At 40.7% G+C, this 11,553-nt stretch overlaps 1 pseudogene; it reads left to right on the top strand.

The window, feature by feature from the left end:
- The first annotated feature begins 495 nt into the window (after positions 1–495).
- On the top strand, positions 496–1,568 carry LOC119505764 (annotated as a pseudogene).
- Positions 1,569–11,553: the final 9,985 nt, after the last annotated feature.

Raw genomic sequence — 11,553 nt, 5'->3', positions numbered from 1 at the left:
GTGGCCTCTTCATGTATGTGCTTATGGCACTGGCATGGTGGCTGCTAAAATACTGGCTAACATAGACTGGCTAAGTATTTAATTTTTTATTTTCTGATGGACATTAATATGGAAGGCAAAGATTTCTTACTTGGTGGCCACTCCCATATATTCATTCACATATCTCTGCCTCCAAACTCATTGTCTCTAGTCTTTCGGTCTGTGCTACCCAGACCTGCTAAATGACACTCCTCTTGCTTGTTCCTAGATGTATGATTTTCAACTTCCAGTGTTTTGTGGCCTGGCCTGCCCAACTTGCTAATTTGATACAGCCAACAGGAACCAGATAACAATTGGTTGTTCTAGACACTTGGTGAATTGAAGTCCCATGACCAAGTCATTTTTCTTTATCAGGGCCCAATATTAAAACATGAGCTGATTGCTTTGTGCAGCTGGATTGGGACTGCTTGCACAGCCATGCGGTTCTGAGGAGGCTGCTCTGGGTGGGGCTAGGTGATGCACCATGCTCAGAGCCCACCCACATTTGGTTTCCTGTTGAACATTGACAGAGTACTGGTGTCCACAGAGTGATCCCTGTGGCTCTGAAAGCATTACACCTGCTGTTGAACAGGCAGGGGCAGCTTGTGGGTGCCTGTGATTTTTGTCACCAATGTCGAGAACTTCTTAAAACATAGCAAAGTCCGGGAGCTGTCCACCATGCTGGAGTTCAAGGTGGAGCCACACCAAGTTATCCTCTCTCACAGCCCCATGATGCTCTTCTCCCATTTCCACAGGAAGTGGATGCCAGTGTCTGGGCAGAGACCCCTGATGGAAAATGCCCAAATATTGGGCTTCTGCACTGTTTTTACTATGGACAATGTGGGACGGCCTTCCCCATCATTGACAGAGTTGATCTGGAGTAGTGGCCCAAGATGTGCCCTTTCTGAGGAGTGACTTACCAGCCATTGAAGGGGTACTCCTCCTTGGGGAGCCAGTCCACTTAGAGACAAGCCTGCAGCTGATCATGGATGTCCTGCTCAGCAATGGGACCTGGGACTGGCCCCTACCGCCATCTTCCTGTTCTGACCAACAATGTGGGTCTCTTTTGGATAAAGACAAGGTGCCCAGGTTTGGCCACAGCACCTTTCTCCTGTGCCTGGAAACAATTTCTTTGAAAGTGACCAGCAAAAAAATGCTTGTTTGCATTCAGAGGACCTGATGAGAAGGCAGGCAGAGAGGTAGGTCTGGGCTGCCCCCATCCAGAAACTCTATGCAGTAGGTGACACCCTTATGTCTGATGTCTGCGGTGCCAATCTGTTCCACAAGTACCTGCAAAAGGGGAAGCATGATGGGAGAGAGGAGCTGGGGTTGGGGGCCTGAGGAAGTGGCAGCCTGTGGCTACCCAGAGGCATGATTACATTCTGATGTACACCGAACTGTATAGTCCCAAGGACCTGGAGCCTGCAGAGCCAGCCCAGGAGGCAGATGAGCCTCCATTCCACAGGCTCCAGGACTTCAACTTCAGTCCAGGGCTCAAGGAGGCCTCCCACACACAGCTGGTTTTCAGCAAGGAGGGCTGGGCTTTGTAGCAAGGGCTGTGCATCAAAGGCAAGGGATGGGAGGGTGCTGGAGGTGGAACCCTTGTCACCTCTTCCTGCTGCCCCTCAGGCCTGGCATCAGTAGTCACCTGGAAGAACAATGAGTTTTTTCTTTCAGGGCAGTAGCTACAGAAATGCACCTTGAGTAGCATTTTGGGTGGAGCTATCAGGGTTTCCTGGGCCCACTTCCTAGTCTGCCTCTGCTGGCAATATGACCTCAGTCCAGTCCTTTCACCTCTGTGCCTCAGTTTCCTTCCCATTTCAGTAGGAGCCTGTGAAAGAAGAGGAGGTGGTGTGGACTCTTGTGGAAGTGTTCACAAGGCTCTTGACATCACAAAAGCAATCGCTGGAAGCCTCAAGATGTGTAGGTCACACTCAGGTACTGCTTTTTACTGTATTGTAGATTCTTGCTCAGAACATTGGGGCTTATTTTCTTAAATTACAATAATAACAATAAATATTCATTATTTTGTCTCTTAAGAAGCTCCATCTGCTTGGCACTCTAAGCCTATGGGGGAAGGATAGTGGGTGACCTTAAAGCAGACATTTGTGACATCTCACTCCCATGAGGTGCTGACCTCTCCTTTCCCACCTCTGGTTGCCTCCCATCCCAAACCTGCATCCAGCCTGGGCTGTGAAGTCTGGGTCTTCTAGGAATGAGTTATGCCTGGACTTTGGCATATACTCAGCACCTTCTCTGGTGTGGAAAAGAAAAGGGACCTCATTCCTGGTTTTGTTCTCAAGGGAGAATGTTTTCCTACAGTGATCCAGAGAGTATGTGTTTGTTCTTAAATTCCTTTCTCTAGGTGCAATCTGATTCCACTCATCCATTTGCGTCACCCATAATCTCTATTGCCACCCCCCTGGTCAGTTCTTGTCTTCCTCTTATGCTCAGTTGCATTTGACACAAGCTGACCACTCCTCATCTCTTTATTAAAACTCTACTTGGTTACATCTTACTAAATTCTTGACACCTCTGCTTGGATGTCTATTAGTCTTTTAGAGGTGAGGGACAGAGCAAGGGAGATTGAGAAAGAGTGCTCCATGAAATAGGAGGAGACTCAACAGCTGGTATCCCACTAGCTAAGTGAAGAACTTATTTCATGAAGGAGGGAGTGACAAGTTCTGTCAAAGATTTGCTACCTCACCAGGTGGTGATTATACACAAGGAGGGGCTTGGTCCTTGGGTCTCTTCTCTGTATCTATGCTAACTCTGTATGTCTTGGAACTTAACAATGCCCAAATCAAATACCTCCTATCCTCCTCTTCCAGAACCCCAAGCACAATTTGGCTCCTCTGGCAGTTTTCCCCAACCAAGGACACAGTAGCTCCTTTACATTGCTTAGGCCAAAGGCAAGAAGACCAGTTGGCCTGATCTTCTCTCTCTAATCTTGCATCCAGTCCCTCAATCCCTCCCTCCATCCCTCCTTCCCTTCCTTCAGTTTTCCACTCATTGGCCTATAAGTCAGATCATTTCTATTCTCTGATCAAAACCTTCCTGGAACTTTCCATCTTACTCAGGTTAAAAACCAAATTCCTCACCATATTATAAATGCCTCTACATCCTTCCCCACCGCTGCCTCCTGGGCCTCACCTGCCACTTCCTGGGATCATTTCAAGCTAGTCTCACTGGGCCCTGGCCATTCCTTGAACACACCATGAACTCTCCTGCTTGGGGCCTCAGTGCTCCCTGTTCCCCCTACCTGACTCCCAATATCTACATGGCTTACTCCATCACTTCATAAAGGTCTGGGAGATACGTCACCACAAAGGGACTTTCCCTCAACTTCCTATAAAAATAACACTCCTTCTCCTCCTTCTCCTGTTTATTTTTATTTTTATTTTTTTTTCCATCGTCCTTTTCACCCTGTAATCTATATTTTCTTGGTTATTCTCTGTCTTCTACTAAATACAAGCTCTGTGGACTGTCCATCTTGATTAACTTCTGTGCCCGATACTTGGTAAGATTTAATAAATGTTGGTTGAATTAATGGCCCTGCAGACCCTGCTAGTCCCCTTGGAGCAAACACAGCTTTGTTTTCTTTTCCCCACTTAAGTCACAGAACTGGAATCAAATCCTGCTCTGTCACTCATTAGCTACACTGACTTGGGCAATTTCTTCCACTTCTCTGAGCCTCAATGTTCTCATCTGTAAAGCTGGTGTTAGCAATATATGTTTCATAAGCTTACATGAGAAATAAGTGAGCTATTTTAAGTATAATACTGCATCATTTAATAGTATGTTCAGCTGCTTGTAACAGAAATCTGACTACAGTGGCTTGATAAGGAAGGAGGCTTTTTTGGTAAGCAACAGGAAATTCAGAGGTAGACAATGCCAGGCTGGTTGCCCATGGATGTCATCAAGGACTCAGATGCTTGCCCCACTGTCCTTAGCATGTGTGTTTTGTCATCCCTGTTGCAAGATGGCCCAGTTAAGCTTTCAAATATCTCATCCAAGTTCCAAGGAGGAAGGAAGAGAGGGCAAAGAGCAAAGCAAATGGAGCTTCACTCCCTTTAAAGAGCTTTCCCAGAAGTCCATGCTGTGACTGACCCCCTGTTATATCTGGTTCATCACACCTGTTTGTGCAGCACCACTAGCTGCAGGGAGGCAGAGACATGGAGCATTGGAGGGTACATTGCCCTCCAAACTAAATCTCTTATAAGGAAGGAGACAACTAGCAGTACCAACTCCAGTGCCTGGTACCCAGAAGGCATTTAACTGTGATAATTTCTTGAAAGTAGGTGCTCTGAGAAAATAGGTGAAGCCCTGGCCTTCCAAAGCCCCTTGTCTAAAGGTCAGATGAGCCGGCAGATCAGGTAACAGTCTTGCTAGCTTATATTTGCATAGCAGTTAACATTTTCAAAGCATTTAAAAACAGGCATCATCCACTTGTACTTTGTCAGAGCCTCACCACATCAGAACCTCTGATGGAGAGAGATAATTCTTATCCAATCCATATTTTTAAATGAGGGAACCAAGGCAGGGATCATTCATTCTTTCATTTAAAAGGCATCTATTGAATGTCTACTTTGTTCCATGCACTCTCTTAGGCAACACAACAGTGCATGGTCATTGGCAAATATACCCATCCTCATGGAGTTCACCTCTTTGTGATGATACGTCCAAAGTCACAGTTGGAAAATGAAGGGGCTGGGTCTAGAGTTGGGTCTCATAGTCTGAGTCCAATATTCTCCCCAAGACAATACCCTGAAGATCCACCTCACCTCAACCAACCCTCTACCTGTTTTTTAGGCACTATTTTACATCTTAGGGCAACTGCCATAGTGGATAAAACCCAGGGAGCTCTCTCCAGCCAAATAGATTGAGTTTACCAAAATACAATGATGGCACTGTAGAAGTGAGCTGGAAAATAAAGTCAAGTGTAGTTCTGTGAGGACCCATCCTGCCAGAGTCAGGCATCCTTAGCCCCAAATTGAAGTGACAGAATGATAGCATTTCTATCTGTCTGCCTCAGATGCTGTCCCTTTGGCTGGCTGCCTGTCTTCCTGGCTTTGTGACGTTGTGTCCATTTCTCCCCTTTTCTCATTTGTTTGGCCTCCCTAAAGATATCACAAATGATTCCAGACTGGGTGCCCAGGAAAGTGTTTGCAGCAATATCAATTATGTGAATCCATGCCAGAGGGCACGACCAACCGCCCAGCTCCAATTCCAATCTTGCAGCTCATGGGCTTTGTCTAACCTGCAGAACCAACACTTGCTACCAACTGCTTTCCTTTGCTCAACTCCAAACTGAAAGAAAATGTTACCTTTTTGCATTTTAATGGAGCTAATTAAATTTTTAAAGGCTTTCTAAGTCAAGCTGAACAAGAACTAAGCACATATGTTTAATAAAATTATTAACCAGGTGTCAGCATTGAATGGATGTGCTTGATCCCTTTAATTGTTGCCTTGCAGTCAGAACACCGGAGCACTTCCTCCACGCTCCCCTAGGGGGCAACAGCTCCGGACTCAGGCGGAGGCTTCCTCTAGGCCGCTGGAGCAGGTGCAATGAGCATGTCCATAACAGACTTCCAGGCAAAGTTGGGGTTGCTATAGCAACCAGATGCTGCCTTGAGGGTAGAATTTAAAAATCTGTCTGTAATAATAGTTTTTTTTTTTTTTTTTCCTTCTTCTTCTTCATCTTCTTCTTCTTTTTAAAATATATTATTGACACTTCCTCAGTGCTGCTTGGTGTTGCCAAGGCCAGGCCATGCTGGGACGTCTTTTCTGCCTGAGGCTCTTGGCAGTTTCTTCAGGGGTTGGAGGTGGGAAGAGATTGTCTCAGGGTGAGAAGTGCTGGTAAGTTGATAGCCTCAACTTTTGCTTCAGCTCCTCTATCTCTTGGTTTCAGAGGACTTATATCATTTTCTCTTTTGGGAGAGGGGTTTGTCTTGAAACTCTTTTCCTTCTTGCCTTCCACTCTGCCTTGAAACTTCTGGCTCACAGTCCTACCCAAGAAGCCTAAACATTCCTGGAAACTTTTCTTTGAGGAAGGGAAGTTTGTGTTTCTTCTTCTCTTCTTAATTGCTTCTACCTTTGATCTTTCTAACTCCATCTTTTGGCTTCATTGATTCACTCAACAAATGAGTACTGAACACCTACTAAGCACAAGGATAAGAAATGAGAAACTGCCCTGTCTTGAAGGAGTTCATCACTGAGTTGATCCTGCATGTGCTCTATCAGATATCAAACTTTCTATACATAATAAAGACAGTGTTCTATATATAATAAAGACAGTGTTCTATTGGCGGAGAGACACAAACCAGTGGAACAAAACAGAACACCCAGAAACAGAGCCACATAAAGGTAAGAATGTGGCTTAACGAAATGAAGGCTTACTTCTTGCTCATTTCATAGTTTTATAGGGATCAAGTGGCTATTCTTGGCCATTCTCCTTTAAGTGGTTACTGAGGGATCCAGGCACCTTCCATTTTGTGGTGCTGTCATCCTAAGCACATAGTTTCCAAGGACTCTTCAGAAGATGGGGAGAGAGTGGATAACTATGAATGAGATTTATGGCCTGACCTGGGAGCAGTTCAGGTCCATTGGCCAGGCATGTTCTAACACTCCAACAAAGAACATGGAAAATTTCATCTTCCTAAGTTCCCAGGAAAAGGAAAGGGAATTGGTCAGCATCTAGCCTGTCTCTGTTGCCATAATCTTGTTAATTAATATAAATTATGTTTTGTTAAGTTTTTATTTAAATTCATGAATAGATGTCAAATGCCAGTTGTTTCTTTGCATTTGAGTTGATCATAAATGTTTCTCTCCATAAGAGATGCCAGACTATATCAAAACATCACCAAATTAATATGTTAATGTGGCAAATTACATTAATAGATTTTTTTTTTTCATCTTTAACTTTTCTTTGCATTCCTGGGATAAAACCAAATTGTGTGTTACATGTTTCTGGATGCTTCTAGCTAGCATTTGGTTTAAGAGCTCTTTTTCTGTGTTCAGTAAGATGGGCCCATATATTTCAACTCTTTTCTACTGTCTTTGTCTGGTTTTGATAGTAAGGTTATACTAACCTCATAAAATAAACGGAGACACTTTCCATCTAAGAAAAGAAAAAAATGAACTGTTCTTTAGATGTACAATTTTTCTGATTATGTGGCATTTTGGTTTCCTAGGTTCCTTAAGCAAATGTCATGGTTACAGTTTTGAAACTAAAAGAAAGTCCAAATCAAGGCATCATCAAGGCGATTCTTTCTCCCTGAAGACTGACATTCTGGAGCTGGCTGCCGATGATCCTTGGTTCCTCTGTCACATGACAAAGCATATGGCAGTGTCTTCTGATTTCTTTTTTCTCTTCCATATTCCGTTTCATCTTCTTTCCTCCTATGGCTTTCTTTCTCTCTCTCTCTGTCTTCATTTCATTCTCTTATAAAGGACTCCAGTAATAAGATGAGGACCCATCCTGACTGCGGTGGGCCACACCTTAACTGAAGTAACCTCATCGAAAGGTCCTACTTACAATGGGGTCACACCCACGGGAATGGATTAACTTTAAAAACATGTTTTTTCTGGGGTACATACAGTTCCAGACCACCACACATGACCTTGCTCAAGAATGCTATGGCCCTGTATTATGTCTGTATAGCTCACTGAGGCTTGGCATAAACCCTGCACTTCATCCCTTTTCCACCAGTGACACCTTCAATAATAGAGTCTGCTCTACTGTTGTTAGAAATTGAAACTGGGGTTAGGGTTCCCTCATAGAGGTTTGCGTGGTTTCAGTTTCCCTGCTGGTGCCAACAGAACACCCATACTTTCTTATTGGCTTGCTCAGATATGTGACAAAATTGAAAAGGGGAGAGGAGGGGCTTGAAATCTCTCAGTATTCATACATCAAAAATGAAATTGTTCTAGTTTGCTAATGCTGCAGAATGCAAAACACCAGAGATGGATAGGCTTTTATAAAAAGGGGGTTTATTTAGCTACACAGTTACAGTCTTAAGGCCATAAAGTGTCCAAGGTAACACATCAGTAATCACGTACCTTCACTGGAGGATGGCCAATGGCGTCTGGAAAACTTCTGTTAGCTGGGAAGGCACGTGGCTGGCATCTGCTCCTAAGTTCTGGTTTCAAAATGGCTTTCTCCCAGGACATTCCTCTCTAGCAATCTTGCTTCTCTTCAAAACGTCACTCACAGCTGCACTCCGTTCAGTCTCTTTGAGTCAGCATGTTTTATATGGCTCCACTGATCAAGGCCCACCTTGAATGGGTGGGGTCACACCTCCATGGGAGTATCCCACCAAAGTCACCACCCACAGCTGGGTGGGGCACATTCCAAGCAAATCTAACCAGCACCAAAATGTCTGTCCCACAAGACCACAAAGATAATGGCATTTGGGGGACACAATACATTCAAACTGGCACAGAAATCATACACTATAACTTGCACAATTACAAAATAAATTGTTCTGTTTAAAAATTGCAAATGTTTTACTTTTAGCATATTGCAAATATTGATCTTTAGCAAATGAAATGTTCACACCATTCATTTATTTCAAGAAATAAGAATTCCAGACTGTATGAAAACATCACTAAATTAATTATAAAGTAAATTGAAAAAAATATTTAACAGCTAGAAAGTTTGCATTCATCCTTTTTCTTTTTGAGCTCACATTTCACTTCTATTTCTTCAAGGGATTGCCATGTCAATACAAAGTATTTCAAAATTATAATTATTTTTATAAAAATCCTATAGTATTTATTTGCTACCGAATATATATATATATATACACACACACTGAAATTTTATTATTGTTATATTCTTGTGCCCATAAGATATTAAGTATTGAAAACATCATTCTGGATAGAGGTATCATTTCAGTTGTGGTTATAAGTTACTGATCATAATGCATGTATATAACTAATATTATACACTATTATGGACTATCAAGGCTTAAATGTGTTGGAAATTTACACTCTGTAGAAAAGTAAATGGTTGTTGATTCTGAACAGTTCATTTAGCCTCAGATGTTTATCACTTTCTGCTTGTATAAGAGACTTCAGCATAGTTTCTATTTCTAATTTCAATTTATATTGATACAACACATAGAAACTTTGTTCATATAAATAAGTGCATATGAATGTGATGAACTAAACTGTGCAATGTCATTCAGCAATCTGCCAAATATCACACAGTGCCCCATGATGAAAAATTATTCCTGATGATTATTCAACTGAAAAATCAATTAGATCTTCCTCCAGTTATGTTGAAAACAAAGAACTAGAGATATCCGATATGCAAAAAGATTAATTATTCAGTCATGAGATGCATTCACTACACAATATTGCTTAGGATATACAGTAAAACTGAAAATACAAGCAAGCAAGTAATTGTCATCAAAGGATGATGGTTTCCTCAGGGGAATGAAAACAGTTCTGTTTGGGTTGGTATACATCAGGGCATGTCAGAAAGACCAGAACTAGACAGGAAAATAGACAGCTGTTGAAATTATAGTTATTCTTTAACAATGCTCATATATCTTTTCTTGCATATTTATGTATGTGTGTATAATGTCATGATACAATTAAAACAAGAAACTTAAAAAAATGAATTAAAACAGGGACAAAAATTAGTATTAAGGGAGTTTACATAAAGTAATGAAATTAAGAGGTATAAGCGGGCAAGATGGCACAAATATTTGGTCTTCAAAGATTGAAATGTTTTACAGGATTTTCCACACTGACAATTTTTAGAGAAAGCTCTCAATTTTTAAATCAAATAATGATATCAAAGCTAAGCATAATGCATTTAAGCCACTATCAAAATATAGACAAATTTCTACTGATGAAAACTTTGTATTTCTGCAAACTGAGGGCATGACATCAGACAAATTACATATGGTAAGTTATAATAGAACATATTAAAAATATACTTTATACATCAGGGCAATTTGCTTGAATAAAGACAATTTGCATAGAAAATGTCTGCAAAGACAGTAGTTTTTTTCTTCTTGTTTCTTTTTTTTTTTTCTTCTTCTTTTTTTTTTTAATCTTTCTAGCTTAAGAAGATGGTCTCACATAGGGGGTCTATCATCCAAAAAAATTCTTTCTTTCATGGACCCATCTGAAATATTGTATATCATTTTCTGGGTCAAGGCATTTAAAGTAAATGAATGTTATACCAGAAAGTATAATATATCATAACATTAATATTGCAATATGCTTTGCTATCAGAGGTGTCCTGGCTTTGAGAGAATGAAAACTTTCAGGAAAGTTTTGCCAAGAAGGAGGGCAATGTTATGAGCCTGGGGACAGAAAACCCAGGGCTTTTGGGTAAGGTACATCCACATTCAAGAACTTACTCCAATGCAAGCCAGTTGTGATATTTTGAAAAAGTTGCTTAAACTCCTTAAGTCTGTTTCTTTATCTTTATGGATTCTATAAGGTTAAAAATGGATAGCACCTGCAAAGCACTTTGAAAAATGCTATTGAGTGTTAGTTATCAATTTCATTTCAGAGACCTGAAAAGCATTCCAGACAGTGTATAAATGCCTGGTATTGATGTTAATACTAATATTTGTGAAAACTTTTTCTTTAAAGTATAACATACATAGAATAGAATGCATAAGTCCTAATTCTATAACTCAAAGAATTTTATAAAATAAGCACACCCCTGTAACTATCATCCATATCAAAATATTAATATTAACTGTACCCCAATGTCTTGGTCATTACCCCCACACCAAACATAACTGCTATTCTGTGCTCATTCAAATAGATCAGTACCATCTCTTTTAAACAAACAAAACAAATCATACAGTATATATGACTTATATGTATAGCTTCTTCAGCTCAAGCATGTGCTATGAGTTTCATCTATGTTGTTGTTGGGGCAGTAGTATTTGTTTTTTAATTCATGATTATATAGCCATTCTGTTTGATGAAAATAAAATGGGAACAACATACGTCACTTTAAATTTTCTAATAGCCATTACAAAAGTAAAAATAGATAAATAAAATTCAATAATACATTTTTTAACCAAAAAATCCATAAGGTTACAATTTTAACATGAAATCAATATAAAAATCAGGACATATTTGCATTTTTTATACTGTCTTCAAAATTCAATGTGTATCTTATACATATAGCATGTCTAAATTTGAAGTAGCTCAATAGTCGATATGCTAAAATCAGAACTGAATCAGTCATTCTCTGCTTTACTCTGAGGTAAAGATCCACTGACTATAGGCACAGAATTCCTATAAGCATTGCAAATTTTTGTTTAGATCCCTCACACCAAATTGAAAGGGTCCAAACTGGGGTAACTGGAGAACTTTGAAAGCATCTAAGTGTTCTGCATGGGTCACTCTGCTAGAGTAGAGACACCTGCACACGTAGGACACACAGAACACCTGACACAAACACAAAAATCTGTGACTCTGAGTTACTTACTTCAGTTTAAGGATCTGAAGCTTGTTTAACAGAAAGATCTGGAGTCTCGAATCAAATACACCTGG

The sequence above is a fragment of the Choloepus didactylus genome, chromosome 1 (genome assembly GCF_015220235.1).
Source record: "Choloepus didactylus isolate mChoDid1 chromosome 1, mChoDid1.pri, whole genome shotgun sequence".
Taxonomy (NCBI): domain Eukaryota; kingdom Metazoa; phylum Chordata; class Mammalia; order Pilosa; family Megalonychidae; genus Choloepus; species Choloepus didactylus.
This window is presented reverse-complemented; position numbering and strand designations above follow the sequence as displayed.